The sequence below is a fragment of the Chiloscyllium plagiosum genome, unplaced genomic scaffold, assembly GCF_037043375.1.
Source record: "Chiloscyllium plagiosum isolate Xiang-an unplaced genomic scaffold, Cpla_swu_hap1 HiC_scaffold_31, whole genome shotgun sequence".
In the NCBI taxonomy this organism is placed as follows: Eukaryota; Metazoa; Chordata; class Chondrichthyes; order Orectolobiformes; family Hemiscylliidae; genus Chiloscyllium; species Chiloscyllium plagiosum.
Window position 1 is genome coordinate 2,795,388 of NW_028270169.1, and position 12,072 is coordinate 2,807,459.

Sequence of the window (12,072 nt, forward strand, 5' to 3'; positions counted from 1 at the left end):
ATAGGTACATTTATATAGAAGCCAAATCTGTCAAAAGCCAGTACTATTATATTTTCAGGTCTGACGAAAGGTTCCAGTTGAAATGTCATCCTGTCTTCACTCTATTAAATGCACAAGGAGCTGGTGTATACTTTCATCATGTTTTTTTTATTGCATAGGAGATTAAGGTTGTATGTGTGATAAAGCAGAATGTGATCAAGCCTTTATTAAACACCCAGTGATAGAAACAGAAGGAACCATAATCAGGTTTCTGGAAGTACTAAGGCTGATTGGTCATATGATCAAAATGATGGGAGCTTTTGAACTCAAGGACAGAAACTAATTCAAACTGGAATGCATCAATGATCTGAGGAGTGGTCTGGGATCGGATTCCTCCATTCCATCTTTGCTCAATTCTTCTTTCTTGTGCGGTAAGAGATTGTTGCTTCCATAAACAGATGGATTCTCAAGAATCAAACACGGCAGCTTACTTAATGAGTTACATTTGCACCCCCAAGACATTATCACTAACTCTTTTCAAATGAACCAACTCAAATCTTAGACCATCTTATGGAGATGACATTTTCAACATAAACTACCTGAAATGGATTCCCACAACAACTTAATAATCCGTGAGGCCTTCACTCTCATCTCCTTTAGCCACAGCCCCCTCTCAGATACTGCCAATGGTTTCCCCTCTCCGCACTTTTCAGAAAACTGTTAATACCTCAAGGCCTCAAAAAAAACTGGACCTGAAACGTTAACTATGCTTTCTCTATACAGATGCTGCCAGATCTGTGTTTCTCCAGCAATTTCCATTTTTGGTTCAGATTTTCAATACTTGCAGTCTTTTATTTTATATCTAAACTGGCACTTACAATGAGACACATGACCCATGAGGAGAGACAAAAGAAACTAGGTATCTTCGCATGACAGAAAAAGGCACAATAAACAAGACCTCATTATGGTCTGGATTCACAAAGGGGTAAGTGAGCAGCTAATAAGTCTAAAACTACCCAAAATGCCTCCCAGCGATGTTAATAGATAGGCCTTGTACTTCACCATAGAACTGTGAAAAGTGTTGAAGTGGTCAGGTCAGGAGCCTAATCGGCCACTGACCTCCTGACTACTCCAGCATCTAGAAAGTTAACAATCACATGTGCTACTCAGTGGATTTCCCAAGTGCAGGTATGAACATGACTCCACTAACCCTACATCAGCAGTGAAATAGGGAAGGGCTGTTATTTCAGTTCCTATACTAAAGAGATGCACAAGTGGACCCCACAGGAACAAAATCAAATAGACCACTAATTCTTTCATCAATCATGAGACAATGCCAGATTCTACGGCACTATACACTGTTAGTACAGAGATGAGCTTAATGAACAAGTGTTTATAACACTGGGGGAACATGAATACCTGCAGGGCACGTACAGTACTGACTCCCCCCAAACATTTTATCAGATACTGAAAGCAAACTGCATTCCCATTCATAATGGTGACAGAGTCTTCCTTGGAGTCAGTGAGACTCAGTGCTGTAGGTGAGCTGATGCAAGAAGAGCCACATCCTACAACTATCACATTGGAAGCCAGGTGAGAAAAGTAAATGAGTTGCTTAATGTACAGGACACGGTGTAGCCAGAGCTCGCAACCTCTTATATAAAACAATCCAGCAGACCTGTCCACTGTCCAGATCATGGTGGAGTTAATACAGGAGTTAATATAAGAAATCTTTAGTCTGCCTTTCTACTACAGCAATCTGGATTAGACAACATTCACATTAATAGTACAACTGTGAATTATGCTGATCACCAATGCACCAGAAGTACCTAATTTGAGAAGGAATGGAGTGCTGAACATCACATCAGGAATGAAACTACATTAAACTTGAAATACAACATCTACCAGTCAGTCTGATACCACTGCTGATTAATTTGTACTACACCAAAACATTTTGTGTCTCAACAAAAAACGTGCAACCTGAATTTCATTCCAACAGTGCATCCTCCAAATATAACACTCTCCAGAAAGCAGAAAGGAGGCAGACACATTCTTTATGTGCTGCATGGAGCAGGATATTGTTGAGTAGATTTCAAGGTTCGTGGCATGGGAAGTGAGAGCAGAAAAAATGCGCTCTCATCATTGAAATGCAAGGCAGGGGAAATGAAAGCAAGCAGGGAAGGTTTGGAGGGGGTAGGAAAAAACAGAGGGAGAGAAGGGGGAGGGAGGTGTAAGGAAGAACACGAAATGGAAACTATGGCTGTGGGGTGATAAGGACAGCAATCTAGACACATTAAGGAGTTTGATCCATCACATAGGGGGCATAGAACGGCTGGGAAGACAGGCTTCAGTGTGCAAATTAAGTCATGCACAAACTGGTAAGAAACAGTGAAGATTAACTAATTGAATTCAAGATCTTGGTCTAATCGGAAAGGATAGAGACAAACTTGTAAAGTAGGCATGAGAGCAAGATCAGCAGCAAGATGCAATAGTTCAAACCCATGATAGTTACTATAGTTACATCTTTCTTTTGTGAGATAGAGACACAAAGACAGAGAGACACACAAAAAGGAGAGGCACAGAGGGAAAGGGGTCTCAGTGTGACTGCGACAGAAACAGACAGAGAGAGAGAGAGAGTGGGGCACACAGACACATACAGGCAGCGAGAAAGGGGGGCAGAGACAGAGAGAGAGAGAGAGAGAGAAGGGAGACAGTGAGATAGACAGAGAGAGAGAGAGAGAGAGATACAGACACACAAGAGAAATTGAGACAAACAATGAGAGAGGACAAGGAAAACTGAAGCAGAATAGATGTTGCTGAGGGTAAGAAAGATTCAAGGAGGAGAAAGTGAGGACTGCAGATGATGGAGATCAGAACTGAAAAATCTGTTGCTGGAAAAGCACAGCAAAAAAGATTCAGCCTAGTAAGGCTGAACATTGTGATGGATAGAAACCTTTTAAGGCACAATTCAAAGTAGAAGCAGACGTTTTCTTGGTGCGGTTGAGGTTTTATTTTAAATTGTTCATGGGATTTGGATATCACTGACTAGGCCAGCATTTATTTCCCATCCTAAAGTGGCCTGAAGAGGATAGTGGTGAGCTGTCTTCATGAACCATTACAGTTCTTTGGGTGTAGTTACACCACAATGTTGTCAGGGAGTGAGTTCCAGAATACCTACCCAGCAACACTGAAGGAACAGCAAGATTTTCCAAGTCAGAATGGTGAGTTTCTTGGAGGTGAACTTGCAGGTAATGGTGCACCCACGGATCTGCTCCTTTTGTCCTTCGAGATGGTAGAAGTCATGGGTTTAGCATGTGCTGTTTGAACACCTTGGTGAACTGCTGCAGTGCAGTCTGTAGATGGTACATGCTGCTGTCACTGTGCATTGGTGAAAGGAATTAATGTTGAAGGTGCTGGATGTGGGGCCAATCAAACAGGCTGCTTTGTCCTGGATGGTGTCAAGCTTCATTGGTGGCGTTGCACTCATCCAAGCAAATGAAGAATACTCCATCATATTCTTGACACGTGCCTTGCAGAAGGTGGATAGACTCTGGGGAGTCAGGAGGGGAGTTACTCATTACAAGACTCCTAGCTTCTGACCTGCTCTTGTAGCCATGGTATTTATATAACAAGCCCAATTCAGTTTCTGGTTCATGGTAACCTTCAGAATGTTGATAGTGGGGATTCAGTCATGGTACTGCTACTGAATGCCATGGGGTGATCATTAGATTCTCACCTGTTATAAATGATCATTGCCTGGGAAAAATGATACTTAGCACTTGTCAGCACAAACCTTGATATTGCTCAGATCTTGTTGCATTTGAACATGGGCGGAGTCCAGAACTAGAGGGCATAGGTTTAGGGTGAGAGGGGAAAGATATAAAAGAGACCTAAGGGGCAACTTTTTCACACAGAGGGTGGTACGTGTATGGAATAAGCTGCCAGAGGAAGTGGTAGAGGCTGGTACAATTGCAACATTTAAAAAGCATTTGGATGGGTATATGAATAGGAAGGGTTTGGAGGGATATGGGCCATATGCTGGCAGGTGAGACTAGATTGGGTTGGGAGATCTGGATGGCATGGACGAGTTGGGCCGAAGGGGCTGTTTCCATGCTGTACATCTCTATGACTCTATGACTGCTTCAGTACGTGAGAAGTTGCAAATGATGCTGAACATTGTGCAATCATCAGCAAACATCCCTATTTCTGATCTAGAATGCAGGGAAGGACATTGATGAAGCAACTGAAGACAGGTATTCCAAACATGATGAAAAGGAGATGACTGAAGCCAAAGAACTGAAGCTGTTAACATGTAGGTGGGGTTCAGAGTAATCGGTGCTAAGTACGGTTAGCAACTGGAAGACAAACTGATTCCACGTACCATGTGAAACGTCTACAGATGTCGTATTTATGTATTTTAAGTACAAATGAGAAATTGTACATTAGAATCTAAATACAAGGAAGAGGAAATAGGGGCAAATAGGGACTGAATTCTCCACGCACCCCATTTTATCAAAGTGAGGAATGGTAAGATTTGCAACACTTTGCTGCGACTCAATAAGCATGGGTGGGGTACAGCAGGGAAAAGAAGAGTAAATCTGTTACTCTGAACGAGATGCTTTCACTAAAGCTCAAAAGTGCACCCTTTATTGTATCGGTGGCATATTCAATTTCTGTACTGATTTCATCTATTTGCTGCTTTACCAATTTATTACCATTAATGGCCATTTATGAGCTAAGAGTGCACCTTCAGTACTATATGGATGGAAACTGCATCAAACCCATTCACACAGGACCCTGAAGCGTGTGGAGAATACTTTTGTATTCCACCAGTTTGAGCAAAATTAAAATTCAGGTCCCAAACTGTAAGGACATTACATTCATTCACTGCACTACCCAGTCTCATGGGAGAAATAGATTTCAAAAACTTCTCTCTCTCTAAAGTACAATGCCATAATTAAACCTGACATTAAAGGGAGGAGTAAATTCACCAGTAGGGAAGCAGAAAAACAGTGTAATCAATTCAAGGCTTATAATCATAAATTTGAACATTGCGCGAGATTAATCAAGTCCAATAAAATAAAAGCAAAGTACTGCGGATGCTGGAGATGCAAAATAAAAACAAACTGCTGGAGAAAGGGTTAAACTTTCAAGTTGGCTATGACTCTTTGAACTGGAAACATTTAACTCTGTTTCTCTCTCCACTAGTCCTGTCAGATCTGCTACATTTCCTCAGTATTTTATTTTTATTATTAATTAAGTGCATTTCTGGTTTAGTCCAGACTGGTGAAATAGCCTGAAAATCATCCTTCTACTGCAATCAGAAATATTGACGTTGAATTTTATAATATCAGGTCTCGCGTTTGGAGAAGTGCAAATTGAGACAAAGGAGTATTGGCCAGCAATCTGCAATGGAAGGAGGTTCAAGGGAGTCTAATAGAGCAATGGACAACAATGAGAATGGGCACACAGGGACAGGAATTGCAAAAGGGAAAAGTTCATAACAAAGTTATCACACCACAGAGGCAGAGTTGGAGATACAGGAGTATTAAAGAGTGAGAATGAACATCTACATACCCTATGAAAGAAAGCTTCAAATCTGAAACTGAGCATTATCTTGTATCAGCAGAAGATTGATACATAATCTCTGATATACAGCTGTCAACAGTATCACCATAGTTCTTAATGCCTCACATTTCATTCAAGGGAAGCAATTGCAAAAGTTTATATGCTGTGTCATATGCTGTTTATATGCTGTAGCAGAAATTGTCAGTGTCTGTACTTGGGAACACTTTTCACCATACGTGTTAGGGGTAGCAAAGCCATATATTTCAATTGTAATGTCACTGGACTAGTCACCCAGAACCCCATCTAATGTTCTGGGGACATGCATCTAAATCCCACCATTGCAGATAGTGAAAGATGAATTCAGTCAAAATCTGGAAAGTGAAAAGTTGACTGGCATAGTTGTGACCAGATAACCAATATCAATTGTTTTAAAATCCCCTCTAGTTCACTAACGTCCTTTACGGCAGGAAATCTACCATCCTTACCTGGTCTGGCCTACATGTAACTCTAGAACCACAGCAATGTGTTTCACTCTTAACTGCCGGCTAGACAATAAATGCTAGCCAAGTCAATGACACTCACATCTCATGAATGAATTTTAAAAAACACACGGTAGGCAACATGATGCTTGAGGTTCTCTGCAAGCCTAAATTGGAAAGTGTTTCCTTAACCTTCAACACACTATTCAAACTCTCTTTAAACTACATTATTTGTATGAGTTTAGCAGAGAAATGGTCAAATCAAATGGATGAATAAAGTGATTGTATGTTCTCACAAACCAGACATTGCCTCTTCAGGAGTGAGACATACAGTTGGGAAAACATGAAACAAAAGTCAGCAGGCTGACTGGAAGGTCAGGAAACAAAGGCGGAGAGGGCCAACACATGGCAGGATGTTGTGCCTTTCTAATTAGCACTGTATCATTCACCAGTGTGTCTCCTCTCACTGTAAACGAATAACACTATTCAATTGTTCTTCAGTTGGCAGGTCCCACTTCCGTTAATAGGGCATTCTTTTGCAACTGGCTCAAGAATAAAAAAACTGTACATTAGACATTCAGGCAACGGAGCCTGGCAAAATAGCTTGGAAAAAAAACTCTCCACAAATAGCAAACAATGAGAGTTAGGAGTGTAAGTGCAACAAGGAGCATGCTGAATCTAACAGTACATGGGCAGTTTGTGAGTCCAGTTCAGTCTCTGGTCAATGGTAACCCCAGGATGTAGACAGTGGAAGATTCAGTGATTGCAATGCCACGAATTGCAAGGAGCAATGCTTAGATTCACTCGTTATAAATGGTCATTAGCAGGCACTTCTGTGGCAAAAATGCTACTCTCAAGCTGTCAGTGCTGAATACTGTGCGAACATCCCCATTTCCACATAGAACATAATAGCGCAATACAGGCCCTTCGGCCCTTGATGTTGTGCCGACCTGTGGAACCATTCTGAAGCCTATCTAACCTACACTATTCCATTATCATCCATATGTTTATCCAATGACCATTTAAATGCCCTTAAAGTTGGCTAGTCTACTAGTCATAGAGATGTACAGCATGGAAACAGACCCTTCCGTCCAACCTGTCCATGCCGATATCCCAACCCAATCTAGTCCCGCCTGCCAGCACCGGGCCCATATCCCTCCAAACCCTTCCTATTCATAAACCCATCCAAATGCCTCTTAAATGTTGCAATTGTACCAGCCTCCACCACTTCCACTGGCAGCTCATTCCATACACGTACCACCCTCTGAGTGAAAAAGTTGCCCCTTGTGTCTCTTTTATATCTTTCCCCTCTCACCCTAAACCTATGCCCTCTAGTTCTGGACTCCCCCACCCCAGGGAAAAGACCTTGTATATTTGTCCTATCCATGCCCCTCATAATTTTGTAAACCTCAATAAGGTCACCCCTCAGCCTCCGACACTCCAGGGAAAACAGCCCAAGCCTGTTCAGCCTCTCCCTGTAGCTCAAATCCTCCAGCCCTGGCAACATCCTTGTAAATCTTTTCTGAACCCTTTCAAGTTTCACAACTAGTGTTGCATGCCCCTGCTACTCACTGAGTTAGGAACGTACCTCTGACATCTGTCCTATATCTATCACCTCTCAGTTTAACGCTATGTCCCTTATGCTAGTCATCACCATCCAAGGAAAAAGGCTCTCCCTGTCCACCCTATCTAACCCTCTGATTATCTTGTATATCTCTATTAAGTCACCTCTTAACCTTCTTCTAACGAAAACAGCCTCAGGTTCCTCAGCCTTTCCTCACAAGACCTATCCTCTATACTAGGCAACATCCTGGTAAATCTCCTCTGCATCCTTTCCAGAGCTTCCACATCTTTCCTGTAATGTGGCAACCAAAACTGTACGCAAGACTCCAAGTGCAGCTGCACCACAATTTTGTACAGCAGCAACCTGACCTCATGGCTCCGAAACTCAATCCCTCTACCAATAAAAGCTAACACACGTCTTCTTAACAACCCTATCAACCTGGGTGGCTACTGTCAGGGATCTGTCTGCTCATCTATACTACCAAGAATCTTACTATTAGCCCAGTACTCTGTATTCCTGTTACTCCTTCCAAAGTGAATCACCTCACACTTTTCTGCATCAAACTCCATTTGCCACCTCTCAGCCCAGCTCTGCAAATTATCTATGTCCCTCTGTATCCGCAACATCCATCAGCACGATCCACAACTCCACCGACCTTAGTGTCATCTGCACATTTACTAACCCATCCTTCTACGCCCTCATCCAGGTCATTTATAAAAGTGACAAACAGCAGTGGCCCCAAAACAGATCCTTGCTGTACACTAGTAACTGAACGCCAGGATGAACATTTCCCCTCAATCACCACCCTCTGGCTTCTTACATCTAGCCAATTTCTGATCCAAACTGCTATATCATCCTCAATCCAATATCTCTATATTTTTTGCAATAGCTTACCGTGGGGAACCTTATCAAATGCTTTACTGAAATCCACAGACACCATGCTAACCGCTTTACTCTTATCCACCAGTTTGATTACCTTCTCAAAGAACTCAAGAAGGTGGTGAGTTTTGAGAAGATTTGTAGCTCAGGTTGAGGTTCTGGATGTAGGTTTGCTCGCTGAGCTGGAAGGTTCATTTTCATACATTCCATCACCGTATCAGGTAACATCTTCAGTGAGCCTCCAGACAAAGCACTGCTGATGATTCCTGCTTTCTATTTATAGGTTTGGATTTCTTTGGGTTGGTGATGTCATTTTCTTTCGTGCAAGGATTGTAACAAACACTACATTGGAAAAACAGGCTGAAAACTAGCCACCAGGATACATGAACCCATCAACTAGCAACAAAACGACATGACCCTCTCTCACTAATATCCTTACATACAGATGAGGAAGGACACCACTTCGACTGGGATAACACATCCATCCTAGGACAAGCCAAAAAGACATGCACGAGAATTCCTAGAAGCACGGCATTCCAACCGGAACTCTATCAACACATACATTGACTTGGACCCGATTTATCACCCCCTGAGAAAAAGAACAGGAAATGACATCACCATAGGACATGAAAATCACAGGAAATGACATCACCACCCCAAAGAAACCCAAACATATAAACAGAAAGGAGGAATCATCAGCAGTGCTTCGTCCGGAGGCTCACTGAAGATGTTACCAAGTACGGTGACTAAACGCCTGAAAATGAACCTTCCAGCTCAGCGATCAAACCTACATCCAGAACTCAATAAGGTTTGTGGGGCACAACCTACCCTTCACAAAACCGTGTTGACTATCCCTAATCAACTTATTCCTCTCTCGATGATTATAAATCCTCTCTTTTATAACCTTTTCCAACACTTTACCCACAACCGAAGTAAGGCTCAATGGTCTATAATTACCAGGGTTGTTTCTACTCCCTTCTTGAACAAGGGGACATTTGCTATCCTCCAGTCTTCTGGCACTATTCCTGTAGACAATGACAACATGAAGATCAAAGCCAAAGGCTCTGCAATCTCCTCCCTGGTTTCCCAGAGAATCCTTGGGTAAATCCCATCCGACCACAGGACGTACCTATTTTCACACTTTCCAGAGTTGCTAACACCAACTCCTTATGAATACCAATCCCGTCTAGTCTAATAGCCTGTATCTCAGTATTCTTCTCAACAACATGGTCTTTTTCTCTGTGAAAACTAACCTTATGATGGAAAGCAGTTCATTGATGAAGCAGCTGAAGAAGGTTGGGCCTAGAACACTATCCTGAGGAACTTCTGCAGAGGTGTTCTGGAGCTGAGATAACTGGCCTCCAACAAATGCAACTGCCTTCCTTTGTACCAGGAACAACTCCAACCAAAGACGTTTTTCCCATTGCCCGCTGACTCCAGGTTTGGTAGGGCTTCTTGAAGCCACACTCAGTCAAGTACAGATTTGATTTCAGAGACAATAAACTTTCATTTTCCTGGGTGTTACTAAGCAGGTGCAGCCTGATAGCACTGTTGAGGACACTTTCCATCACTTTTCAAGAGTAGACTGATGGGGCGGTAATTGGCTGGGTTATATTTGTCCTGTTTTATGTACAGGACATATTGAAGGCAATTTTCCAAATTGTCGGGTAGATGTCAGTGTTGTAATGGTACTGAAACAGCTTGGCTAGGGGTATAGCTAATGCTGGAGCATGACTTCAATACCACTGCTGGAACGCCATCTGAGCCCAGAGCCTCCAACCATTTCTTGATATCAAGTGAAGTGAATCAAATTAACTAAAAGCTAGCATGTGTGATGCTGGCGACCTATGGAGGAGGCAAAAAAGGATTTTTCACTTAGCATGTCTGGCTAAAGTTTGTTGCAACAATCTTCAGCCTTGTCTTTCACACTGCTTTGCTGGGGTCCACCATCAATAGGATGGGAATATTTGTAGTGTCCCAACCACCGGTGAATTGCTTAATTGTGTACTACCTTTGAATGCAGCTGAACTGCAGAACTTACATCTGATCTGTTTGTTGTGGAATCGCTTAGCTGTGTTGAATACTTACTGCTTATGATGTTTGACATTGTGGTAGTTGTTTTATAGATTCACCAAGTTAACACCTTATTTATTTTTGCATGGTGGTGCTCCTTCTGCACTTCAGGAATAGCCCCTGGCTTGATGGCAATGGTTGAATGCGGCATATGCCAAGCAGATAGTGTTGGAGTATAATTCTGTTGTTGATGGCCCACGATGCCCTAGGTCTGTTCAAAGTCTATCCCATTTAACTCAATGATAGTGCTACACAGCACAAGGGAGGGTACTCTCAATGCGAAGTTGGGACTTTGCATGCAAAGAGAATACACATGCACAAGGACTGTGTGGTGGTCATTCTTACTGATTAGTGCCATTGCCTGCAGGTTGGTGCTTGTGAGGTCAAGTATGTTTGTGTCTCTTGTTGGTTCCTCCACCAGCTGCCACAGACCTAGCTCAGCAGCTAAATCCTTTAGAATTTGACAAGCTTAGTCAGTAGTGGCGATATCATGCTACTCTTGGTGATATACAACGAAGTCTCCCACTTAGAGTACAATGGATAGTCACTGGCTTGAACTCTCTAAAAGAGAATTCTCAATTTTGGCACTAACCACTAATGCTAGTGAGGACCTGTTAAGACCGCTATCATTTCTGGTGCCTTAGTCAATACCAGGTGATCTGTCAAGTTTCGTTCCTTTTTGAACCTTACCAGCAGCTTGACAAATGAGTAGCTTGCTCATTTCAGAGAGCAGTTAATACATAGCTATGGATCTGTAGTCACATGTAGGCCAGAGCAGATAAGGATGGCAGATTCTTTTCCTAAAGGGACATTAGTGAAACAGATTAATTTTTACGACAATCGATAATGGTTTCGTGGTTATCAGTAGACTTTTAATTCCAGATTTCTACTGAATTCAAATTCCACAGTGGGATTTGAACCCAGATTCCTTTCCAAAGGAAAACAGTTCAATTTCTTCTAACCATCTTAAAAAATGAAGTTTTTCATTCTTTCTTATTCTTGTAAGCCTCTTTGGCACTGTCACCAACGTGTTCACATTATTGCTAGAACTTTGCACAACATTTTAACTCCAGCAGAACAGAATCTTATGCAAGTTCAGCATGACCACCTTGCTCTGGTACTCTATGGTCCTATAATAAAGTCTGGGATGCTGTATGTTTTACTAACGGTTTGTTCTGCCTATATTGCCACCTTTATTTACTTGTACACATACACACCGAGATCCCTCTTCTTCTGTACAACCTTTAGGGTAGCACCCTTCACTTTCTATTGAATTTCCATGTCCTAATTATGATATTCTGTTCCCTGTTCCCAGATTCTCCCAAAAGGGAAAAGATACTTGTCAAGCTCCAAAGGATCTGATAAGTTTCAGTAAGGATACCTCTCATTCCTTTAAACTCCAATGAGTACAGGCTCTTCCTATTCAACTTTTCTCATCAGAAAGTCTTTTCGTACCCACAATCAACCCAGTAAACCTTTTCTGAGACCGCCTCCAATTACCAATTTCTTCAAATAAGCTCACCAAAACTG

At 42.1% G+C, this 12,072-nt stretch overlaps 1 protein-coding gene across 1 annotated transcript in view; it reads right to left on the reverse strand.

Annotated features, from left to right (window-relative positions):
• The window catches only part of smg6 (SMG6 nonsense mediated mRNA decay factor), a 488,459-nt gene that overhangs the window by 319,842 nt on the left and 156,545 nt on the right, over positions 1 to 12,072 (reverse strand). The gene's annotated exons all lie outside the window — the stretch shown is intronic.